Genomic DNA, 25,685 nt, shown 5'->3' with positions numbered 1-25,685 from the left:
CTGGCTTACAAGGTATTTAATTCCAGTTAGTTGCTGAATTAACTTGATTATTTCTTTCCAGAATTGTTTGACAGGCGAGCAATGCCACCAAACGTATATCTAGTTCCCTTCAGTGGTTTTACATTTCCAGCATTCACCCGATGTTGTGGGGAAAATCTTCTTCAGACGTTGGGGTGTTAGATACCATCTGTTTGATAACTTAAACTGGGTCTCAATTATGTTTAAACAATGAACATTCTTATTCAATTTATTTAAGGAATTTTTTCCATTGATGTACTTCTATATTCATTTGTAGTTCTTTTTCCCATTTCTTGATCACTACTATCGTTATATCATTTCTCCAGCCATATATATTTTTTACACATTTAGTCATTAGGTTTTTATAATTCTTTAGTTCAAATAAATGTATAAGGTTGCTAGTGTCCTCTTCATTACTTGTGCATATATGTTTTATTACAAAGCTTTTAATTCGTAAATAATTTAACCTTTGGTTAGAGGAGATGTTAAATCCAGTCATAATTTGGGAAAAAGATTTCAATTTACCTTCTGCCATGATATCTCCATAATCCCCCACCCCTTTCACAGACCATGAATCCATTCTTAGATTTTCCAACATATCTTCAATAATCATGAAAGGGAGGGCAGTTATTATTTTATTTCTAATGCCTTTCTTACTTGTAAATTTGCTCCATCTCGTCAGTTCTTCGAGTAACTGGGATTTGCTGAACTCCTCTCTCATGATATTTCTGTTTGTATCAACCATCCAGAATAGTGAGGTTAAGATCCTTACACCGGTCTTGCTAGTTCCATCCTATACCAATTTTCTTTAATAGCCGCTCTGTTCTGTGTAAGCATTATGTGAAACAATCTGCTGGCCTGGTAGCACTGGAAGACTTCTAGGCATCCCAACCCTCCGTCCTGCTTTGCTCTAGCCAGTAATTTCATCTTTACTCTTGGTTTCTCATCACAAAACAAAAAAGCATACGTAGATTAAATATATGGGTGGGGGGGGGGGGGGGGGGTGGTGGGGGAGGGGGGGGGGGGGGGGAGAAAGAAAAGAAGAAGGGGAAGAAAAAAAAGAAAAGAGACATTTTGATGATGACAGTGTACCATGCCCAAAGACTGGTTTAAGTGTACTCAATGCATGAAGGGCTGGTGCAAGTCTTAAAAAATCTTAAAAAATAAAAAAATCTTAAAAAATAAAAAACAAAAAAACAATTTAGTATGTGCTTCCCAAAGAGATAAGCTATTAGAGGAGGCTTTAGTAAAGCGAATGGCTGATAACCATTGCTGTAAAGTCCTGTCCTAATGTGTTTTACACCCACCTCCTATAGAATGTAAGCTCGATCGAGCAGGGTCCTCTTCAACCTATTGTTCCTGAAAGTTTATTTGCAATTGTCCTATCTATAGTTAAATCCCTTCTCATAATATTGTAAAGCGCTACGGAATCTGTTGGCGCTATATAAATTGCAATAATAATAATAATAATTGCTGTAAAGTAAATTTTTTTTTTTCAAATCTTTTCCCCATTTTTTGCATATGAGTTTAAACTGCTCTCGAGGTTTACATAAGTTTGAATAGCATTCTGCTAAATACTTTGGTTATTCCAAGCATATAAGATCTGCCCATGGCAGAAAGATGTGTAAAATTTGAGAGTCATATATGTTTTGTTGTCAGAATGGTCTTTATGCAGAGGTAAATAAATATATATTTTTGGTCTAGGGAAAATGTTTTAGTCCCTTGTCATCATAAAGAACATAAATTTTTGCAATGCCTTGGGAAAGCCATGGAGTCAAGCGTAGATCAAGGAATATATAAAATACAAGTAAAATACAGTGCTGGAATAAAATAATTAAGTGTTGCTACTATCACCAGTGTTATGTCACCCAACAACACTAATAAATAGCCAAGATAATGAGGTAAATAGGTAAGCGCTAACACTTAAAACAGTAAAATACTACCACTGCAGAATCTTGAACAGTAAATTTAAGCCGCTAGGTATTTGGGGAAATCCTTCCATCTCGAGTTCTCTGCAGTACAAGGCTAAATAGGGTCCTGAGATGAGGCACCTGTGACAGGGAAGGGTACAGAACCAAGGACATGTCTATCATCTGAGGGGTGATATCATCAATAGGGAATCTAAATCAATCAGCATATTACTCCAAGCTTTCCATGTTGATATCAGACCTTTAGTACATATCAGACCTTTGCTAGATTGCATGGTTGTGTTAGTCTACAGTAATGCAGAGAGAGACAAAGGGGATATACATGTGTTTTCTAGAGAGAGCCATATGGGTGTTATTTGTTTAAAAAGAATATCGGTGCCTTGTGTCTGGTATAACTTTTAAATAACAGAGACTTAAAACTTTTAGTCTCTCTATATACTACTATATTTGCTTTCTTTCAGACTATCATGTTTTTTCTAGTTTATATCACTGTTTCATTATTTTGTTACAATTTAAAATTAAAGAATTTTACATGTCCTTTTCTTATATTTCAAGAGGTCATCCATTTGCATTTTTCTAAATGAAGCATGCTTAAGTTTGTGCATTGTAATGGAAGCTTCCACCTCCTTTTGTTTGGGCAAACCTGGAACTGCATGTCACCTGTCTGTTTCCTGGAAACTACAATCCCTCTGTTGTGAACTGGTTATGAGATCTGTTCCTTGACCCCAAATACTAGGAGTACCTGTTAGTAGAGGCACACTGACACTGTTATATATCTACACAGGTGTTATCTATGTATGTGGGTGGAAGTGTTGACAGGGTATGAGTGTGTGGCAAGGGATGTATCTGTACAGGTGGATAGATGTGTGTGTGAGTGTGTGTGTAGGTATAAATGTATGTGTTTATTTGTGTGTGACTAGTTATGAAGACACATGCTTGTGTGGCAGGGTGCATAACTACATGTCTAGTTATGAATGCCTATGTTTGTATGTGTTGATTTGCATGTATATCAGTATGTGTTGATTTGCATGTATATCAGTATGTGTTGATTTGCATGTATATCAGTCTGTTCATTGACACAAATTACAAGAGGAAATAGTGGTCTCAATCAAAGACCCTTCAGCTAAATAACAGGGGCATAAAAAATGTCTTAATTTGCATTTTTCATCAATTTGTTCTTAATTGTATTAATGATTGTATTGAGCAGTATTTTGTTTTTTCAGCACATTTTGCATGCAGATTAGCTAGAAAAAATACACATATCACTATTGAAGAGGGATCTATTAATACCTTATTTTTATATCTTATTTACATTTAAACAAAGCTTTAAACGTTGTTGTGCGTTTTTGTTCTTTCTGGATTTTACGTTGCATCCAATTCTGTGTTTTCTTAAGCTGTTTCCTTGGAATTCTGTTCACCATGTTGTGACATTAGTTTGGAACACCCATCTGCCTCAGTTTTTTTTTTTTTTTACAGGATTGCCCTGTTGTTCCAATTGCTTCAAATTGGGATTATTCCAGGGCATGACTACTTTTTTTTTTCTAGAATTATTTGTCCAGAGTCAAAATCTGGTGGTATAGTAGCAAAGATAGCTTTCCCAGCTTTTCTGCACATCTGAGAACTGTACATAGGCAAATAATCATTCCCTCCTGGTGCTATGAGCTCTAAGCTTTCTTGGAATTTCAAAATAAGCTGTTCCACAAACATTCATACACACACACACACACACACACACACACACACACACACACACACACACACACACACACACACACACACACACACACACACACACACACACACACACACACACACACACACACACACACACACACACACACACACACACACACACACACACACACACACACACACACACACACACACACACACACACACACACACACACACACACACACTATCTCTCTCTCTCTCTCTCTCTCTCTCTCATGCACACCCTTTTAACCCCTTAAGGACACATGACATGTGTGACATGTCATAATTCCATTTTATTCCAGAAGTTTGGTCCTTAAGGGGTTAATGTTATTGAATTTTACTTACTCCACACTCAACCTCCATTTTTTCATATTCCAAGGGAGCTGGATTGGAACCTCATCCTCTCTCTGTACTGATTGCCCAGCTCACTGCAGCTCTGTATTGATGCTTGGGCTGGTGTGATATCGCATCCCAGCATATGTACAGGGTGCACAATAGAGTTCTGCAATCATTACAGTAACATCCCAACGGTCCCCTCGCCACCTGCTCCTCAGCCAGTTACAACAGTGGCAGAGCAGGCAACTGCCAATCAGGGCCCTTCCAGCAATTCGCCGGAAGACAGGTGTCTGCTCTGGTGACCTGTGCACACCTCGTCGCCTGTCACTCATGACTGACCACTTTCCCTGCCCCCCGATTAGCACACCACTGGTAGTAGTATACTAGTGTGGAATAGCATGATAGGTAGAGAGTTAGTGTGGCTTGGTATTATGAGTGGATGTTTAGTGAGGAATTTTATGATGGGTAGTAATTAAAGGAACACCGTAGGTAATATAACCATTTCATCTCATGGAAAATATTATAATGCAGTGTGTCTCCTGGCACTGGCACTCCATTCAATAAACCATTTTGAGGAGTTTAACACAGAAAGCTGCCCACAGCTGTGCCCACACTGGAGCTAATACCAATTCATATCACCGGTAATGATAGGATGAAAATGGTCAGCTGGTACTCTCAGGCAATCATTCCCACTATCAGCCAAACACCACCACCCATTGCTGCTCAGGCTTCATTAGCCCAAGGACAAAAGGGGAAATGAGCTGCTGGAGACTGTTGTTTAGCATTAAACCATTAAAAAGAGTTTAACTCTGACACTGAGTGGTAGGATGCCTCCGGGGGACTTCAGATACTATAGCCACTATAGTGTTTAGACAGGTAGATTTTTAGTTTTTAGACAGATATATGGTTAGTGTTTATATTGGCAGATAATCAGTGTTTATATTGGTAGATAATTAGTGTTTAGATAGGTAGATGGCAGTGGCATACATACCGGGGTCGCAGGGGTCGCGGCCGCGACCGGGCCCGGCCCACCAGGGGGCCCGGCCGCCCTGCGACCCAGGTATGTACCCACAGGGCCAGCCTCTTCTGCTGGCCCTGCTGTCACCCGGCTGGCGGGCGCGCGAGGGAGCACTGTCCCCTGAGTGCTCCCTCTTCAGCTCCCTCGCGCACCGCACTGAAACCGGACCCGGAAGATGACGTCATCTTTCGGCTCCGGCATCAGTACGCGGCGCTCGAGGGAGCTGAAGAGGGAGCACTCAGGGGACAGTGCTCCCTCGCGCGCCCGCCAGCCGGGTGACAGCAGGGCCAGCAACACCACTGGACCCCAGGGAATCCCCTCAGCTCTCCCACAGGTAAGGAGGCTGGGGGGATTAAATTTAAAACAAACAAAAAAACGTGTGAGTGTGTTAGTGTTAGTGTGTTAGTGAGTGTGTGTGTGTTAGTGAGTGTGTGTGTGTGTTAGTGAGTGTGTTAGTGTGTGTGTGTTAGTTTTAGTGTGTGTGTGTTAGTGTGTGTGTTAGTGTGTGTTAGTGTGTGTGTTTATAGTGTGTGTGTGAGTGTGTGTGTTAGTGTGTTAGTGTGTGTGGTAGTGTTAGAGTGTGTTAGTGTTAGAGTATGTGTTAGTGTGTGTGTTAGTGAGTGTGTTAGTGTTAGAGTGTGTGTGTGTTAGTGTGTGTTAGTGTTAGAGTGTGTGTCTGTTACTGAGTATGTTTGTGTGCGTCTGTCACTGAGTGTGTGTCTGTCAGTAAATGTGTGCGTCTGTTCATGAGAGTGTGTGTGTGTGTGTCTCTTAAGCACTTACCTTTCTCCAGCGCCGGACTCCCTTGGCGCTGGGGATCTCTCCGTCCCGATCCGCCTCTCAGCTCCGAATGCACATGCGTGGCAAGAGCCACGCGTGCATTCAAACCGCCCGTAGGAAAGCATTGCTCAATGCTTTCCTATGGACGTTCAGCGTCTTCTCACTGTGATTTTCACAGTGAGAATCGCAGAAAATCCTCTAGCGGCTGTCAATGAGACAGCCACTCGAGGCTGGATTAACCCTCAGTGAAACATAGCAGTTTCTCTGAAACTGTTATGTTTTCAGCTGCAGGGTTAAAACTAGAGAGACCTGGCACCCAGACCACTTCATTGAGCTGATTTGATCTCGGTGTCTGTAGCGGTCCTTTAATTGTATGTGTTTATGCATGCACTGGTGTACATACCGCGGTCGCACGGGTCTCAGCCCTGCGACCAGGTGCCCGCCAGCATGTGTTGCGGCCCCAGCCCGCGCAGAGTAAGCGCGGGGGGGCCCACGGATCAGTATTCGCACCGGGGCCCCATGGGTTGTGTGTACGCCACTGGTAGATGGTACCTCATCAATATACTTTGTGGCAGGGCTGTGGGTGGCTGAGCTGTCTCCCATCTCAGAACAGCAGATTGTCAGACACGTGGGAGGGCAGCACAGAAGTCATGTCCTTGCGGGAGCAGGGCAGAAGTCAAGAGAAGTGGTGAGAACTTGAGGAGCGGAGCCACTATGAGTCGGTGCAGGCTCCACTTCAGCCAGAAGTCACACCACCACGGATATAGCAAGGGTAAGTGTCATGATTGGTTGCAGTGTAAACACAGCATACTGCACATAGGCCAATTGCCGTCACACACGGATACACAGTTCATCACCAGCACACACAGGAGACCCACTGCATCCCCAGCACACAAACAGACTCACTGCATCAACAACACAAACACACACTACATTCACTACATACTCTCTGCTTCCATGACACACATATCATGGAACCCACTATGTTTTGGTGGCATGGTTTTGGTGGTGGTGATGGGGGCAGCATTTCATCCTTGGACCCAGGCAGCACAATGTCTTGGGACAGCCCTGGATAAAGGGTTGTGGTGAAATTGTACAATGGGTATATAATCAGTGCTTAATCACATGGTGGTAGGTGGTTAGTGTGTAATGATATTATGGGGGTTAATGTTCAATTGTATGACTGGCAAATGTATGGTGCTTAATAGTATAGTGGGAAGATAGTGCTTAATGGTATGAGAGGTAGATGGTTAGTCCTGAATGGTATAATAATAAAATGACTAATGTTTAATGGTGTGATAGATGAAAGTTTTTTGTTTAATGGTATGATGGAAAAATGGTTATTATTAAATGAAATAGGCAGATGGTTAGTGTTTATTGAAATAATCGATGACTGGTTTCTAGTTGCTATAGCAGGAGTGTGAGCTTTGAGCTGCTAACACGTCCATATGAAGAATGTGTACAGTTCTATAGACATTGTTCCGATTTGATTTGAACATATTACTATTTAATCTTTTTTGATGAGTAACACACTTTCAATCGTAGTCTGCTCTAATTAGTAAATCACTAATTAGTTAGTTTGAATTTAATTACCTTTTCTACTTATTTTATAAAGAAAATATGCTTTTCAACATTTAATTTAGGTATATTTGTTGTGTAAAAAGATTTAAAAGAGGCGGGCAGTAGAAAGGAGAAGGATAGAAAAAATGGGAGGGGAGGCAGAAGTGGGTGCCGCCTACTTCCCAATAAGCTACCATGAGTACTTTAGGAGTCATACTCCAACCATGGGTTACACACCTTGTAGAATGATGTGTAAGTGTGATGTAAAGAAACAGTAAGCTTATTCATCTGCATGTTATCTTTCATTTTTAGGATGACTGTTTTGAGAAATGGTGGGGATACACACAGCCAATTTTTAGTGATCTGCATGTGTTAAGGGTGACCATAAACAGTAACTTATTTTCATAAGACTTAAGTGCTTTGCTTGGTTTAGATAAGAGAAAAATGCATCGATCTATCAGGATGGGCTCGAAAAGGCCACCTCACATAGTCGGTGAATCATTTTCCAGAATACAGTAAGTTGTGGGCATGTCCACCACATGTGTTCGTATGTACTGCTAGAGCCACACATACACCAATAAAGGTCTGAGGGTGTACGCCCCATATGGTGGAGTAAAACAGGCATAACATACCATCTAAGCATTGTTTCAATTCCCTTTCACTGTAAAGTAACACAGACAGATACTTTTGCTGTGTATTCCCTCATATACCAATCAGCTCCTGTGATTTCACCCCTCAGGTCTGCCTCCTACTTTTGTACATATGGTCGATTGTTCCAGTCTACTACTGATGTTAGTGTGGAGTAGATCACAGAACCAAGACCTTTAACATATGATTCCTGCAGCATATGAGCTCAAAATATGTCAGATCCCTGGTGGCTGCTCTGAGAATCTCTGCTTTTTGAACAAAACTGCATTTCTGTTTGTATCTAAAAAAGTCAGAAGTGATTAATGGAGTTCTAGTTTTTAGAGTTTGAAATGGTACAACTGAACCCTCCTCTAATTCTCTGTAGGTCTGCATTCTCCAACCGGGCAAAGTGAAATGGGGTCATCCCAGGTGGAAAGTCCTTATTGCTCAGGAAAGGGGTCATGGGGAAATATCTGATGTTAATTTACATTTTAACAAGTACTTGTCCTAGATTCTCAAAGAGTTAAGAATGCCCGGGCATTTGTTGCATAAGAAAGGGAAAGATAGTATAGGGAGCCATATAACATATAATTGGGGGAGGTCTGGGGAAAAAAGGTCAGACTCAAGGTCTACCCATCTATGGTGTCCTATAGTGGAGTGCCAAGCCTGCACCTGTGTCAGTTGTGCTGATGTGTAATAAGAGCTCAGACTAAGAAATACCAAGCCTCTCTTCAATTGTGGTCTGGAAGTCACCTTCCTGGACACTCATCACTACTGGCTCTTCAAGACAAAGTCATCAATAGAAGTCTGGAGGGACCGCAGGTCAGACCTAGACACTGGATTCGGGATGGTGAAATAGGTAAAGTAAACATGATATAATGCTGACCCATGAGATAATGTACTCGTTCCAACTTTTCATGTCTTTTATTAAGGCAGAGTAAATTGGTGGATAATTAGTGGTACAAAGATCTAATGGCAATGCAATTATTCTAATGGGCATTAGAATAACTGCATTGCCATTAGATCTTTATACCACTAATTATCCACCAATTTACTCTGCCTTAAATAAGTGTCGGGTTCACAGTTTAGTGGACAGAGCCCAGTGCAACTGAACGAAGAGTGAAGGGTGTGTGTGGCTTAAATAGGGAAAGTGCAGCCCCCAAATTAAGGTGGAGGACCAGGAGTTTAGCACCCTTGTCTATTGAGATTCCTCCCTGGTCTCCAACTCCTGTACCATTAAAGGGCTCTGTTTCGGCGCACGTGCGCCCTTTGATTCTCCTGAAGCTTTACCTCCTGTGTGGTCACATGTGGAAGAAATGGCATTCTCTCGAACAGACTTCTGTTCTAGCTGTGTTCGGTAACCGGCGTCTGTTCGAATGGAGTTCTGCCTCCTGTGTTGGTGAGTGGCCTTCGCATGAATAGAGGTGGCGTTCATATGAACGTGAGTGGTTGGCTTGGGTGGTTGAGCCGACCGCGCTGTCTGGGGGGGTCGCACTCCAACATGGTGTCCTCCTGAAAAGCGGCACTGGAGTGCAAGGTAGGTGAGTGTGGGAGCAAGGTCCTGATAATAAGAGACATTAAAGGAGGAGAAATGGGTTGAGGAGGGGGTGAACTGGATATGGAAGGTCTGGAATCTTCCTGTGGAACGTTTATGAAAGAGTAATGGATTTGTTGAAAATTACTTTCTAACCTGCAAGGAAAACAGAACAGGTAGACTGAAAGTAATGCAACAGAGCGTGCAGGCAAGCCTCTATATAGGAATCACTCCCCAAATCCCCCAATGCAAAAGTGTGCAATATATAATCACACAGGATATATATAACAGGATATATATAAAAGATAGGGTGCCACAATCACACAGGTGTGACAATATTTACCACTCGGATGAAAGATGCATATAAGTGGGAGAAAAAGAAAAAAATATAATCATAGTATAGTAATTTATTGACAACAAATAATATCATAAAAAAAATTAAAATCACACTCACAAAAAACGTGGCACAATTAGAAGTACTCCTAAATTGTGCAAAATAGCTTGAAAGCCACTATATGGGCTCAGTTCCCTGGGTAGCCTATGGCACCTCTTGGTTTCAACAGTCTCACTTCCTCAGATATCCAGTATATAGGAGGGTCCATATAACGTTTCTTTAGTGGAGGTAAAGGCTATGTCAATCATTTGGGAACAGCGACAACTGTTGGATGATGTACAGTAGTACCAAATTAAGGTGGAGGACCAGGAGTTTAGCAAAAATCCTAGCATCGATGTTGATGAGGGAAATGGGTCTATAACTGCCAGGAGAATCTGGGGGTTTACCCAGTCTGTTAAGAAGATGTTGTCCAGAAGTGAATCATCTGGAACAGAGCCACCTTCCCGAACAGATTGAAACAAAGTCTGGAGCTGGGGAATCAGTTCCTGTAAGAATGTTTTGCAATAGGCCATTGTGCAGCTTTATGAGGTTTAATGGAAGAAATGGCCTGTTCCACCTCCAAGTAATTGGGGCTGACAAATGCTCTAACTGTTCATCTTTCAACTGATGTAGGGCTAACTAGTCCAGGAAAGACTGATTCTTTCCAGTAAGCACAGGGTCCCTCAAGGAGTGAGATTGAGTGTGATGATACATTTCTAAGTAAAACTGTGTGGATGGTAAATTGCCACTTGATGTTTTGCATTGTCTGAATAGCCTACACCCTCCGTAATCAACAGGCAAGAGGTGTGTCTATCTTATTGGCTTGTTAAATAAACTTTATATTCTCTCATAAGGGATCTGCTGTCATCGTCCATAAGGAGGACTCTGAGTTCCTGCCTAGTCTGACGGAGGGCTTGACTAGTTGGAACTCAATTTTACAAAGTTGGTATTGGAGGGAAATAAGGCCTGCCATTCATTGCTTCTTATAGTGGGAGGCATGTCTAATAATAGAGTCTCAAATAACAGCCTTGTGGGCTGCCCAGATACAAGACAATGGAAACTCCAGGGTCAAATTCTCTTTAAAATAATTAGTCATTTTAGAGTGAATTAATTCCACAAGCTCCAAATTGTTCACAAGAAGGGCATTCAACCTCCAGGACCAAGGTTTATTGAGAGCTGAAATGCTAAATTCCAAGGTGACCGGAGCATGGTCTGACCAGGAGATAAAACCTGTAAAGTAAAGAGGACACTAGAGGCAAAAATGAAGAAGGAGTCAATGCGGCAATAGGAATGGTGAAGAAAGGAGAAAAATGTGTAGTCCCCGATAGTGGTATTTGGCCCTCCAGGCATCCCGCAGGCCAGCATCCTGAACAAATGAGATAAATTGTTTGTCCCTACAACCTAGATCTAATGGACGGTGGCTCGGCGAGTATCAGAGTGATCCGCTGTGGGACAGAGCACCACATTAAATTCACCACCTAGAATATCAGAGTCCTCCACAAAACTTTCAACAGCCGGCCCAAAACTCTCTTTCAGGATGTTGGTGCATATATACACCCAAGAGTGTGTTTTAGAGAGGCAATTGAACATTTAAGCACTAGAACTCTCTTGGTTATCCGAAAATTGATCACGAATAGTCAATGGGCAGTATTATACACAAAGATGGAGACCTTATTTTGTTTTTGAAGGGTATGGAGGAGAAGACCCTTGTATAGAGACAATCTTGTTATCGACAGGGAGTATTTCTGGAAATAAGCATCTCTTCGATAAAGACCAAGTTGGCCTTGACTTGTTTAAGTTCCCTGCATAGAAGTCACCTTTCCTCAGGAGAGTTTAGACCCTTAAAAGTAAGGGATATGACTTTCAATGAAGGACCCATTTAAAAATCACTACAGTGCTCATGTGTGTTTGAGACTAACATTGGAAAAGTAGCATGGTCGCCAATCAGGTCCTCTACTCCTGCGTCCTCCACTCCATCTGGGAAGAAGGCAAAAAGAAGGAAAGTCAAAATGGCATAGAAGAAAGAGAAATAGGGAGGTAGGCAAAAAATGGGCAATATGGTAATATAATTCTTGTGTACACATATAGAAAGCAGTACGCTAACCAGGGGTAAACAACAACATTTGCACAGATTGAAGGGACTACCAGAGGGAAAAAAAGGATTTGTGTGTGGAATGGAGGTATGCATCACCTCATAATACAGAAAATACTTTTATGAGGCATCTAGACCAGATGTTCCTAAAGTGTGTGCCGTGGTGCCCTGGGGCATCGTGACAGGCAGACAGGTGTGCCACAGAATGTGATTATAGCACCAGGGAAACATTACAACTAAACAGAGGCCCGAATGGGTGCCACGGTCCTTTAAGACCACGACCGGTCACCTGTCACGACAACTAATGTGATCCAAAACGCAAAACTATGTAACATCTACATAGAATAGAAAAATAGACAGAACATAAACTGGTCTTTAGAATGGTCGGATTAATATGTTGAAAGACAGAGAATTATCAAGGGAAAGCCAAGGTCAAGGAAGCCAGAAATATCGATAAAGATAAAGATCGATAAGAAAGCCAAGTCAGGGAAACCAGAGATCAGAATAGTCAGGAATAACCAAAGTGAGAATACCGGGAATATCAATAACAAGGACAAGAAAACGCACTTTCAGAAACCAGGAACGGAAACCACAACAGGGCAATAAACTAGGGAAATTCAGGGGTTTAAATATCCCTACTTGGGCTGTGATTGGTCAGGGCTTGGCCTCTGACCCCAGAACGTGCACGTGTGTCGACGTCGTGACATCACATGCACATTCGCGTGACCCTTGGAGGCGGAGCTACAAATGGGCGCGACCTCGTTGCCCCAGTGGGTCGGCTCCCAGCTTGCTGCTTAATAGGTAAGCTCTTAAACCTGACAGTGTGGTAGCACCGATCGGGTGCGATGACGTGTCACTTCCTCCCAGCATCATGCAGGGAGACAGCGTAGGAGGGAGAGGAGGTAGCCACAGCAGGAGGGGAGAGGAGCACAAAGAGCTCCAGATCCCTCACTCCCACCAGCCAGCAGCAGGACTCCAAGCCACCCTCCTGGACACACAAGGTAAGCTAACAGGATGGTGGCTGGAGATATAAAAAATATCACGTGTGTGTGTGTAAGTGTGTGTGAGTGTGTGTGTGTGTGTGTGTATGTATGTATGAGTGTGTGTATGAGTGTGTATGTGTGTGTATATGCATGAGTGTGTGTATGTGTGGGTGTGTGTATGTATGAGTGCATATGAGTGCGTGTGTATGTATGAGTGCATGTGTGTGTGTATTCATAAGTATGTGTATGTGTGTGTATGTATGAGTGTGTGTGTGTATGTATGAATGAGTGTGTATGTGTGTGTTTGTATGAGTGTGTAGGTGTGTGTGTGTGTGTGTGTGTATGTATGAGTGTGTATGTATGTGTGCACGTATGAGTGTGTGAATGTATGTGTGTGTATGTATGTATGTATGTATGAGTGTGTGTGTATGTATGAGTGTGAGTCTGTGTGTGTATGTATGAGAGTGTATGTGTGTGTATGTATGAGTGTGTGTGTTTGTATGTGTATGTAAAAGTATGTATGTATGTATGTATGTATTGTGAACAGATAGGATTAGGAAACCGCGCCCTAGAAAGTGTGATACAAATAAATTGTATACGTACACAAGTGTATATGCGATGGTCTATGTCCAATTGACCTCAAAGTAAAAGAACATAGAAAAAACAATAGTGCAATATCGTAAATATAACCAGCGGGTTGTGTATATACTTTTAAAGCGGTTTCACTCACATTTCCCAGAGCTATCCCAGAGCTCAGCTGTTAATGCGCGTGGATGGTACAATCCCCATCTCAGGATATATACTGCAGAGTGCGTCTTAGTAGTTCCGAGCAGGATACAGGTAATATGTGGGGAAATAGAAATCCAATAGTGCAATATATATTGGTAAAGTATAAAAAAAATAAAAAAACAATAGTAACGTAATGACTGCTGGTGTGCCCTGAGTAAAGCCCCTGTGAAACCTCAGGTTAGTGCCATTCTTCAGTGTACCAATGGCATAGCAAATCTCTGGCTCGTGTGCCAACATATTGGTGTTTTCAATTTGCAGATGAAATGCAGGATGAAGAAAGACAAATAAAAAGACAAATTTGCTTCAAACTTCTTATAGATTGTATTTCAATGTATACAGTTCAATATGTTTGTTTTGTCAAGGAGAACTAGTAACAATTGTAAAAAATGTAAACCTTTCATGTATGGAATTTAGAAAAACTACCCCATTCAACAGTTAATTCCATGAATTTGATTACAAAAAAAAATTGTCAGGGGGCAGAGTTTGCCTTTCAGCACTGATGGACGTGTGCTAGAGGAGTTCTGGCCGTGCTCAGCCTAATATATGTGATCGGCACTTTAATTTTTACTTCCCCTGTCCTTATACTCCTCTATCCCTCAAAGCTGAGTAGTCGCTATTGCTTCATAATAGGAAATAATCACTATACTTCCTAGACTGTAAGCTCATTTGAGCAGGGTCCTCTTCAACCTATAGTTCATGTAAGCTTACTTGTAATTGTTTTATATTGTCCTATTTAGAGTAAAATCCCCCCTCTCATAATATTGTAAAGCGCTACGGAATCTGTTGGCACTATATAAATGGCATTAATAATAATAATAATAATAATATAGTAAATGTATACCAGTAGTAACAAGTGTGTAGCACTAAAATAAATTGACACTTACCCCTAGGGGTTAAAGAATGAAAACTCTGTGTTAAAAAAACAGAGTATAACATATTATTATTATTATTATTATTATTATTATTATTATTACTACTGGCATTTATAAAGCGCCAACAAATTTCGCAGTGCTGTCATAGGCGTGCGCACGGGGTGTGCCGGGTGTGCCTGGGCACACCCTAATCCCCGCGGCACGCCTATGCATTGAGACCGGCAGGGGAGATCTCAGGATCTCCCCTGCCGGCTCATGCAGAGCCGGGGCTATCCGAGCGCCGGCTCTGCTCTCAGCCTCCCCACACCGGCTCACAGGCAGTGAGGGAGGCAGGAGAGGACCCGGGGAGCTATTGCCTGCAGCTCCGCCGGGTTCCTCTCGCGAGATCTGAGCGTTGCCGCGGCAACGCTCAGATCTCGCGTGAGTGAACTCTAGCCCTGCGGGGCTCGAGTTCACTCTCCTCTGGACCACCAGGGATGGCAGCAGCAGCAGGATCCCCCCTCCCAGGCATAAGGTAAGAAGGGAGGGGGGATAACTGATCTGCCTCCACCTCCACTGGACCACCAGGGACAAGGAACAAGAATCCCCCCTCCCCACATAAAAGTAAGAAGGGAGGGGGGATATTTAGTAATGTACCCCCACCTCCACCCCCCACAATCACCCACACACATACACACATACACAGCACACACATACACATACACACATACACAGCACCCACAGACATACACAGCACCCACAGACATACACAGCACCCACAGACATACACAGCACCCACAGACACACACAGCACCCACAGACACACACAGCACCCACAGACACACACAGCACCCACAGACACACACAGCACCCACAGACATACACAGCACCCACAGACACACACAGCACCCACAGACACACACAGCACCCACAGACATACACAGCACCCACAGACATACACAGCACCCACAGACATACACAGCACCCACACACAGCACCCACAGACATACACAGCACCCACAGACATACACAGCACCCACACACATACACAGCACACCCACAGACATACACAGCACACCCACAGACATACACAGCACACCCACAGACATACACAGCACACACAGCACCCACAGACATACAGCACCTACACACATACAGCACCCACAGACACACAGCACCCACACACATACAGCACCCACACACACATACAGCACCCACACACACATACAGCACAAACAGGACCCTAACAAACACACACACACAAAACACTACCAGTACCCTCACACACAAACAGCACCCTGACACACAGTACATTTACAGCACCCTCACAAGTGCACACACACACACACACACACAAACAGCACCCTGACACACAGTACATTTACAGCACCCTCAGAAGTGCACACACACACACAAACAGCACCCTGACACACAGTACATTCACAGCACCCTCACAAGCACGCACACACAAACACCCTCACCCACATAGTACACTACCAGCACACACACATCACACTAACAGCACCCTCACACAGCACACACACAGCTTTGTGTGTGTGTGTATATATGTGTATATATATATATACATACATATACATATATATATATATATATATATACGCCGCGTGTGCTTGAGGGTGCACACCCTAATGCAATAGGCTGCGCACGCCTATGAGTGCTGTACAATTGGAAAAACACAAACTCAATAAGAACAGACCTATACAACAGGTAGAGTGCAACCAGGGCCGGCCTTAGGTGTTCAGGTGCCCTGTGCAAGCCAATCTTGTGGTTCCCCCCCACCCCAGCATGTCTCTGTTTGGACCCCTTCAAACTATTTCAAGCGCATTCACAATCTGTCGCCGATCAGGAACTGCTTTTGGCCAGTGACGTTCTTACAATTCTCCATGGATCAGAGTGCTAATTTCCTAGACTTCAGCACAGAGTACTATCTGGGGATATTTAATGTGGCATTTGGTGTCTAGGAGAGTGGGCTGTAATCACAAACAAGGCTCTTCTTCCAGTAGAGGGAATTTCAGCAGAGATATCTAGTTGGGATATCGGAGCTCTGCTACGTTTGTTTATATACATAAGTTAATTGCCAAAATAAAGCTACTTTATTAACTTCTATCGAGATCCCTGTGTCTAGCTCCTGGATTGCAGCGACTCTAAGGAACTGAGAAGCTGCAGGCCCCCCACCACCAACAGGGGAGTCACCATTAAGACATGCATTTATACTACATTTTTGTGAGTGCTCCCAGTAAATGTGTGATACATCTCATTTAAAGACATACTGGACTATGTTTTATTATTCCTTTATTTAGACATTCAGCAGTACCCCAATTGCTGTATACATATTTTGGCATGTAACAGTAGGGCTTGATTCGATACTAGTACAAATTGATTTGTATTTCCCTTTACTACCTCTAATGGGTTAAGACAGCAAAACAAACAGCTAACCAAGAAAGGTTAGCTCTAATTTAAAGGTATTAGAATTTTCAATTACAAATTCAAACCTAAAGCAACCAGTGAGTTTATTAATTTGGTGCATGGCAGAGATATCTCTGCCACGTGTTCCTGGAGGGTCCTGCTGGCTAGTCTCCTGCCCAAAGACTATGGGCCCTGCAAAAACCCTGTTAAAATACTTTGTTCGTGCCATTTGCCTATATTGTCCATCATCACTAGTGATGTACCGAACGGTTCGCTGGCGAATAGTTCCTGGCGAACATAGCGTGTTCGCGTTCGCCACGGCGGGCGAACATATGCGCGGTTCAAACCACCCCCTATTCGTCATCATTGAGTAAACTTTGACCCTGTGCCTCACAGTCAACAGACACATTCCAGCCAATAAGCAGCAGACCCTCCCTTCCAGACCCTCCCACCTCCTGTACAGCATCCATTTTAGATTCATTCTGAAGCTGCATTCTTAGTGAGAGGAGGGAAAGTGTAGCTGCCGCTGATTTGATAGGGAAATGGATAGCTAGGCTAGTGTATTCAGTGTCCACTACAGTCCTGAAGGACTCATCTGATCTCTGCTGTAAGGACAGCACCCCAAAAAGCCCTTTTTAGGGCTAGAACACCAGTCTGCTTTTTTTCCTGTGTAATCTAATTGCAGTTGCCTGCCTGCCAGCTTCTGTGTCAGGCTCACAGTGGATACTGTGCCCACTTGACAGTGCCACCACTCATATCTGGTGTCACAATAGCTTGCATTTAAAAACATTTTTTTTTCACTGTAATAGATTGAATAGCAGTTAGTTGTCTGCAAGCGTCTGTGTGTCAGGCCTACAGCGTGTACTCTGCCAACCTCTGCCAGTGCACAGTGCCACTCATATCTGGTGTCACAATAGCTTGCATTTAAATACAAAAAAGTTTTTGACTGTAATATAATAGCAGTCAGTGTCCTTCATAAGTGTGTGTCAGGCCTACAGCGTGTACTCTGCCAACCTCTGCTAGTGCACAGTGCAACTCCTATCTGGTGTCACAATAGCGTGCATTTAAAAACAAAAAAAGATTTTGACTGTAATCTAATAGCAGTCAGTGTCCTTCAAGCGGGTGTCAGGCCTACAGCGTGTACTCTGCCAACCTCTGCCAGTGCACAGTGTCACTCATATCTGGTGTCACAATAGCTTGCATTTAAAAACAAAAAAGTTTTTGACTGTAATATAATAGCAGTCAGTGTCCTTCATAAGTGTGTGTCAGGCCTACAGCATGTACTCTGCCAACCTCTGCCAGTGCACAGTGCCACTCATATCTGGTGTCACAATAGCGTGCATTTAAAAACAAAAAAAGTTTTTGACTGTAATATAATAGCAGTCAGTGTCCTTCATAAGTGTGTGTCAGGCCTACAGCGTGTACTCTGACAACCTCTGCCAGTGCACAGTGCCACTCATATCTGGTGTCACAATAGCTTGCATTTAAAAACAAAAAAAGTTTTTTCACCGTTATAGATTGAATAGCAGTTAGTTGTCTTTAAGTGTGTGTGTCAGGCCTTCAGCGTCTACTCTGCCAACCTCTGCTAGTGCACAGTGCCACTCATATCTGGTGTCACAATAGCGTGCATTTAAAAACAAAACATGTTTTTTCACTTGAATAGATTGAATAGCAGTTAGTTGTCTGCAAGCGTCTGAATGTCAGGCCTACAGCGTGTACTCTGCCAACCTCTGCCAGTGCACAGTGCCACTCATATCTGGTGTCACAATAGCATGCATTTAAAAACAAAAAATGTTTTTGACTGTAATCTAATAGCAGTCAGTGTCCTTCAAGCGGGTGTCAGGCCTACAGCGTGTACTCTGCCAACCTCTGCCAGTGCACAGTGCCACTCATATCTGGTGTCACAATAGCTTGCATTTAAATACAAAAAAGTTTTTGACTGTAATATAATAGCAGTCAGTGTCCTTCATAAGTGTGTGTCAGGCCTACAGCGTGTACTCTGCCAACCTCTGCCAGTGCACAGTGTCACTCATATCTGGTGTCACAATAGCTTGCATTTAAATACAAAAAAGTTTTTGACTGTAATATAATAGCAGTCAGTGTCCTTCATAAGTGTGTGTCAGGCCTACAGCATGTACTCTGCCAACCTCTGCCATTGCACAGTGCCACTCATATCTGGTGTCACAATAGCGTGCATTTAAAAACAAAAAAAGTTTTTGACTGTAATCTAATAGCAGTCAGTGTCCTTCAAGCGGGTGTCAGGCCTACAGCATGTACTCTGCCAACCTCTGCCAGTGCACAGTGCCACTCATATCTGGTGTCACAATAGCTTGCATTTAAAAACAAAAAACGTTTTTGACTGTAATATAATAGCAGTCAGTGTCCTTCATAAGTGTGTGTCAGGCCTACAGCATGTACTCTGCCAACCTCTGCCAGTGCACAGTGCCACTCATATCTGGTGTCGCAATAGATTGCATTTAAAAACCAAAAAACTTTTTTCACTGTTATAGATTGAATAGCAGTTAGTTGTCTGCAAGCGGGTGTCAGGCCTACAGCGTGTACTCTGCCAACCTCTGCCAGTGCACAGTGCCACTCATATCTGGTGTCACAATAGCTTGCATTTAAAAAGAAAAAAGTTTTTGACTGTAATATAATAGCAGTCAGTGTCCTTCATAAGTGTGTGTCAGGCCTACAGCGTGTACTCTGCCAACCTCTGCCAGTGCACAGTGCCACTCATATCTGGTGTCACAATAGCTTGCATTTAAAAACAAAAAACTTTTTGACTGTAATCTAATAGCAGTCAGTGTCCTTCAAGCGGGTGTCAGGCCATCAGCGTGTACTCTGCCAACCTCTGCCAGTGCACAGTGCCACTCATATCTGGTGTCACAATAGCTTGCATTTAAAAACAAAAATGTTTTTGACTGTAATCTAATAGCAGTCAGTGCCCTTCAAGCGGGTGTCAGGCCTACAGCGTGTACTCTGCCAACCTCTGCCAGTGCACAGTGCCACTCATATCTGGTGTCACAATAGCTTGCATTTAAAAACAAAAAAAGTTTTTGACTGTAATATAATAGCAGTCAGTGTCCTTCATAAGTGTGTGTCAGGCCTACAGCGTGTACTCTGCCAACCTCTGCCAGTGCACAGTGCCACTCTTGTCTGGTGTCACAATAGATTGCATTTAAAAGCCCCAAAACTTTTTTTACTGTTAAAGATTTAATAGCAGTTAGTTGTCTGCAAGCGGGTGTCAGGCCTACAGCGTGTACTCTGCCAACCTCTGCCCGTGCACAGTGCCACTCATATCTGGTGTCACAATAGCGTGCATTTATAAACCCTAAAACTTTTTTCACTGTTATAGATTGAATAGCAGTTAGTTGTCTTCAAGCATGTGTGTCAGGCCTACAGCATGTACTTTGCCAGAGGCAGGCCACCCCGCAGGGGCCGTCGTGGTCGTGGTGCTGTGATTCTCTTTTGCCCTAGAATAATGCCCAGTTTTCAGAGGCCACGTACCCTGAACTTGAAAAGTTCTGAGGACATAGTTGACTGGCTACCCAATCTTCTACAGCTTCTGCTCGGAACCTTGACGCACCATCCTCCTCCAGCTTAGCTTCGGGCACCTCTCAAGATACCACTCACCCGCCTGCCGCCAACACTAGCACCACAGCCACTTCACTTTATCTGTCAGAGGAGTTATTTACACATCCGTTTGAAGAAATGAGTGATGCGCAACCATTATTGCCAGAGGATGTAGATAACAGGGATATGTCTCAGTCAGGCAGCATTACACACATGGACGTACGGTGTGATGATGATGATGTTGTACTTGCTGCTGTTTCCTTTGCTGAGTTGTCAGATACAAGTGAAGCGGTTGATGATGACGATGCGTCCATGGATGTCACGTGGGTGCCCGCTCGGCAAGAAGAAAAACAGGGTGAAAGTTCAGATGGGGAGACAGAGAGGAGGAGGAGACGAGTTGGAAGCAGGGGGGTCGTCGCAAGGAGCTAGTGGCACAGTCAGACAGCATGCATCGGCACCCGGGGTCAGCCCGACAGCACGCCAATCAACGCATGCTGTCTCCATCACCAGAATGCCGTCATTGCAGAGCTCAGCAGTGTGGAATTTTTTTTTGTGTGTCTGCCTCTGACAACAGCGATGCCATTTGCAACCTGTGCCAAAAGAAACTGAGTCGTGGGAAGTGCAACACCCACCTAGGTACAACTGCTTTGCGTAGGCACATGATCGCACATCACAAACGCCTATGGGATCAACACATGAGTACAAGCAGCACACAAACTCAAAGCCACCATCCTCTTCCTGGTCCAGCATCTTCAGCCACATCAACCACTGCTGTCCTCCTTGACCCCTCTCAACCATACGCCACTCCGTCTTTCGCCTTGAGCAGTTCCCCAGCTGGCTTGTCTGAACTATTAGCCCGCCAGCTTTTTCCACACAAGCTGGTGGAGTCTGAGGCATTCAAAAAATGTGTAGCTATTGGGACACCGCAGTGGAAGGTACCCGGACAAAATGTATTTTCACAAAAGGCAATCCCCAACCTGTACTCGATTGTGCAAAAGGAAGTAATGGCATGTCTGGCACACAGTGTTGGGGCAAGGGTCCATCTGACCACTGATACCTGGTCTGCAAAGCATGGTCAGGTCAGGTATATCACCTACACTGCGCATTGGGTAAACCTGCTGATGGCTGCCAAGCATGGAATGGGTGGCTCTGCAGAGGAGTTGGTGACACCGCCACGACTTGCAGGCAGGCCTGCTGCCACCTCTTCTACTCCTCCTACTCCATTCTCTTCCATAACCTCCTCGGCTGAGTCCTCTTCTGCTGCTGCGTCTTGCTCCACATCAACGGCACCCCCCAGCTCCCCAGGTACTATTCCACATCCAGGATACGGCAGTGTCACGCCGTCTTGGGTTTGACTTGTTTGAAAGCAGAGAGTCACACTGGACAAGCACTCCTGTCCGCCCTGAACGCACAGGTGGAAAAGTGGCTGACTCCGCAGCAACTGGAGATCGGCAAAGTGGTTTGTGACAACGGAACAAATTTGTAGGCGGCATTGAAGTTGGGCAAGTTGACACATGTGCCGTGCATGGCACATGTGTGTAATCTGATCGTACAACGCTTTGTGCATAAGTACACAGGCTTACAGGACATCCTGAAGCAGGCCAGGAAGGTGTGTGGCCATTTCAGGCGTTCCTACACGGCCATGGCGCACTTTGCAGATATCCAGCGTTGAAACAACATGCCAGTGAGGCGCTTGATTTGCGATAGCCCGACACATTGGAATTCAACACACCTATCCGGTACCCGTGGTGTTGTACGTGGCTGGGGTTAAGAACATACCTTCAGAGAGATCACTGAGGACGAGGAACAGGACATAAGTAGTTCGGCATCCAACCTTGTGCAAATGGGGTCTTTCATACTGTCGTGCCTGTTGAGGGACCTTCGTATAAAAAGGCTGAAGGAGAATGACCTGTACTGGGTGTCCACGCTACTAGATCCCCGGTATAAGCAGAAAGTGGCTGAAATGTTACCAAATTACAACAAGTCGGAAAGGATGCAGCATTTGCAAAATAAATTAAAAAGTATGCTTTACACAGCGTATAAGGGTGATGTCACAGCACAACGGGAATCTAACAGGGGAAGAGGTGAAAGTAATCCTCCTCCTCCCACGACCACCCGGCAAGGACAGGATGCTTTACAGACGTGTTGTTGATGGAGGACATGCGGAGCTTTTTAAGTCCTACGCATCGCCACAGCTCTTAGGGATCCACCCTCAGAGAACGACTCGACCGACAGGTAGCAGACTACCTCGCCTTAACTGCAGATATCTGAGGAGCGATGAACCCCTTGACTACTGGGTGTGCAGGCTTGACCTGTGGCCTGAGCTATCCCAATTTGCGATAGAACTTCTGGCCTGCCCCGCTTCAAGTGTCCTGTCAGAAAAGACCTTCAGTGCAGCAGGAGGTATTGTCACTGAGAAGAGAAGTCGCCTAGGTCAAAAAAGTCTAGATTACCTCACCTTTATTAAGATGAATGAGGGATGGATCCCGAAGGGACTGACAGTGGGCGATACATTCGACTAAAAAAGGCCTGATGAGAGGATCTGCCTTGGGCTAAAAATGGTCCACACGCTGCTGTATTTTAGCTCTGAATGCCGGTTGACTTGCGTGACGTATCCGCCACCAACTAGGGTTCAAGCCGCAATGTTTTAGGGCACTTTCTGCCTGGGAAACAAACATAAATTTTTCTTGCCGCTGCTACAGCAGCGGCTGCAACAATACCTAATTTTTCAGGCATGTGTACATGCCTAATTTTTCGGGCCTCTGGTGCTGCACTGTGGCTTCAAAAACCAAACCAAAAAAAAGGCACATAACAGGGATTAAACTGATAGGAATAGTACTACTTAACACACCACTCCTATCTGGTGGCACATTAGATTGCACGCGCAGTGCCCCAAATTTGAAGTAGGAGGACCGACCAAGCATCTTTTTCCATCTTCCGGTTCCTAAAATTGATGCCATATACACGTCCCCTGATAGGGCGCCAGTTTGTTATTCTCTTGGGCGCCAGCTCGTTATTTTCTTTTTCACTTCACTTGGGACACTTTACTGCACTATGGGCACTTAGACCCACTCTTTGTCTTGCACAGTGTTATTCCTAGCCAGCATCTGTGATGGGAAATCAGGCAGTCATCTAAATGTTTAGATTGAGCTTTAGCTTAGAAAACCCTTGAAGGTGTTTAAGGAGATTAGGGCTAGTTTAGAAGATTCTTCTTAGACCTCTCTGAGTCTTTATAGCCCTTCTACCTCTCCAGCATTTCTGGAAACTAGCTAAGAGAAGGGGTGGCTGTGTGTCTGTGATACATTTAACTTTATATCACCTTATTGACACTTTTTATGACAGCATCACTCCGGTCTCTATACTCTCTGCCTATACCCATCTATTTAGAGGGAATTTCCTTGCCCATGGCAATATTATATAATAGATAATAGTATTACCATTATTACACGATTAGCAACTATAGGGGAATGAGTATAGTACCCCTTTGTTATTTATAAATGATACAATAAAGACTTTTGTCCATTACTCAATTTACTTTAACAAAGGGTACTAACCATGGTATTAGGAAGCATTACTCTGCTTTCCCTTTCTCCCTCTATTATACACCTATTCTCACTAGGATTTGCAGGTATCACTTTATTATAGTTGTCTAACCTTTTCCTATGCCAGTTTTAGATCTCCTTCTTGGGATATTTTTTTCTTTTTTCAGTTTTTGTTAGCATACCTGGGTACAAGCCCTCGGTGGGGCTGGCACCACCACCTGACCACATTTCCTCGTTTCTTCCACTCATACCGCTTTTTCCAACTGTGAAGGGGTTTGCGAAACAAGGAAATAGTCCTCTACTCGTAACAGGGATTAAACTGATAAGAATAGTACTACTTAACACACCTTATAATAACGCAGAGATAGGCAATGCAGAGAGAGGAGTCTGAAGAAAAGGGGTCAGAGGAGGAAGGTGGCTTTGAGGAGGTGGAAGACCAAACACAGCAGGCGTCCCAGGGGGCTTGTTGTCACCTTTCGGGGACCCTTGGTGTTGTACGTGGCTGGGTGGAGGAAGAGACCTTCAATGACATCAGTGAGGAGAAGGAACGGGACATGGCTAGCTTGGTATCCAACCTTGTGCAAATGGGGAGTTTGCGGTTGTGCAAATGGACTGTTTGCGGTTGTTTGCGGTGCGTTAAATGGGGAGTTTGGACTGTCACTGTGAAGCGGGCGTAACCCTTACACTACCTGATCAATACAACATCATGCAGTAGGTCCCCCCTCTGTATTTTTATGGCCCCCACCCACCGCTCACGGGTGGGGGCGGGCGGGAGGACAGTAGGTCCCCCCCCCTTATCCTTATTTACTGAATATTCCCCTGTATAACAATGTTTGGCATTTAGTGAATATTCCCTATTCTGCTCTGTGCCAGTGTGTATCAGGGTCTCTGAGGACAGGTGTCAATCCATATCTGCCAAGTGACCCTATGTAGGAGGAACAGTCCCTATTCTGCTCTGTGTCAGTGTGTATCAGGGTCCCTGAGGACAGGTGTCAATCCATATCTGCCAAGTGACCCTATGTAAGGGGAACAGTCCCTATTCTGCTCTGTGTCAGTGTGTATCAGGGTCCCTGAGGACAGGTGTCAATCCATATCTGCCAAGTGACCCTATGTAGGGGGAACAGTCTCTATTCTGCTCTGTGTCAGTGTGTATCAGGGTCTCTGAGGACAGGTGTCAATCCATATGTCAGGTATCAATCCATATCCATTGTGATTTAGGAATGTTAGGTGATTTATGCCCTTTATGAATTAAACCAGACTCTGCATCAACTGTGTAATTTTCCATGGGAGTTTTGCCATGGATCCCCCTCCAGCATGCCACAGTCCAGGTGTTAGTCCCCTTGAAACAACTTTTCCATCACTATTGTGGCCAGAAAGAGTCCCTGTGGGTTTTAAAATTCGCCTGCCCATTGAAGTCTATGGCGGTTCGCCCAGTTCGCCGGTTCGCGAACATTTGCGGAAGTTCGCGTTCGCCGTCCGCGAACCGAAGATTTTATGTTCGCGACATCACTAATCATCACATGCGTCCGGTTCTGTAT

The sequence above is a fragment of the Pelobates fuscus genome, chromosome 5, assembly GCF_036172605.1.
Source record: "Pelobates fuscus isolate aPelFus1 chromosome 5, aPelFus1.pri, whole genome shotgun sequence".
NCBI classification, from domain to species: Eukaryota; Metazoa; Chordata; class Amphibia; order Anura; family Pelobatidae; genus Pelobates; species Pelobates fuscus.
The sequence above is the reverse complement of the archived record's forward strand: the minus strand, read 5'-3'. Positions refer to the sequence as shown.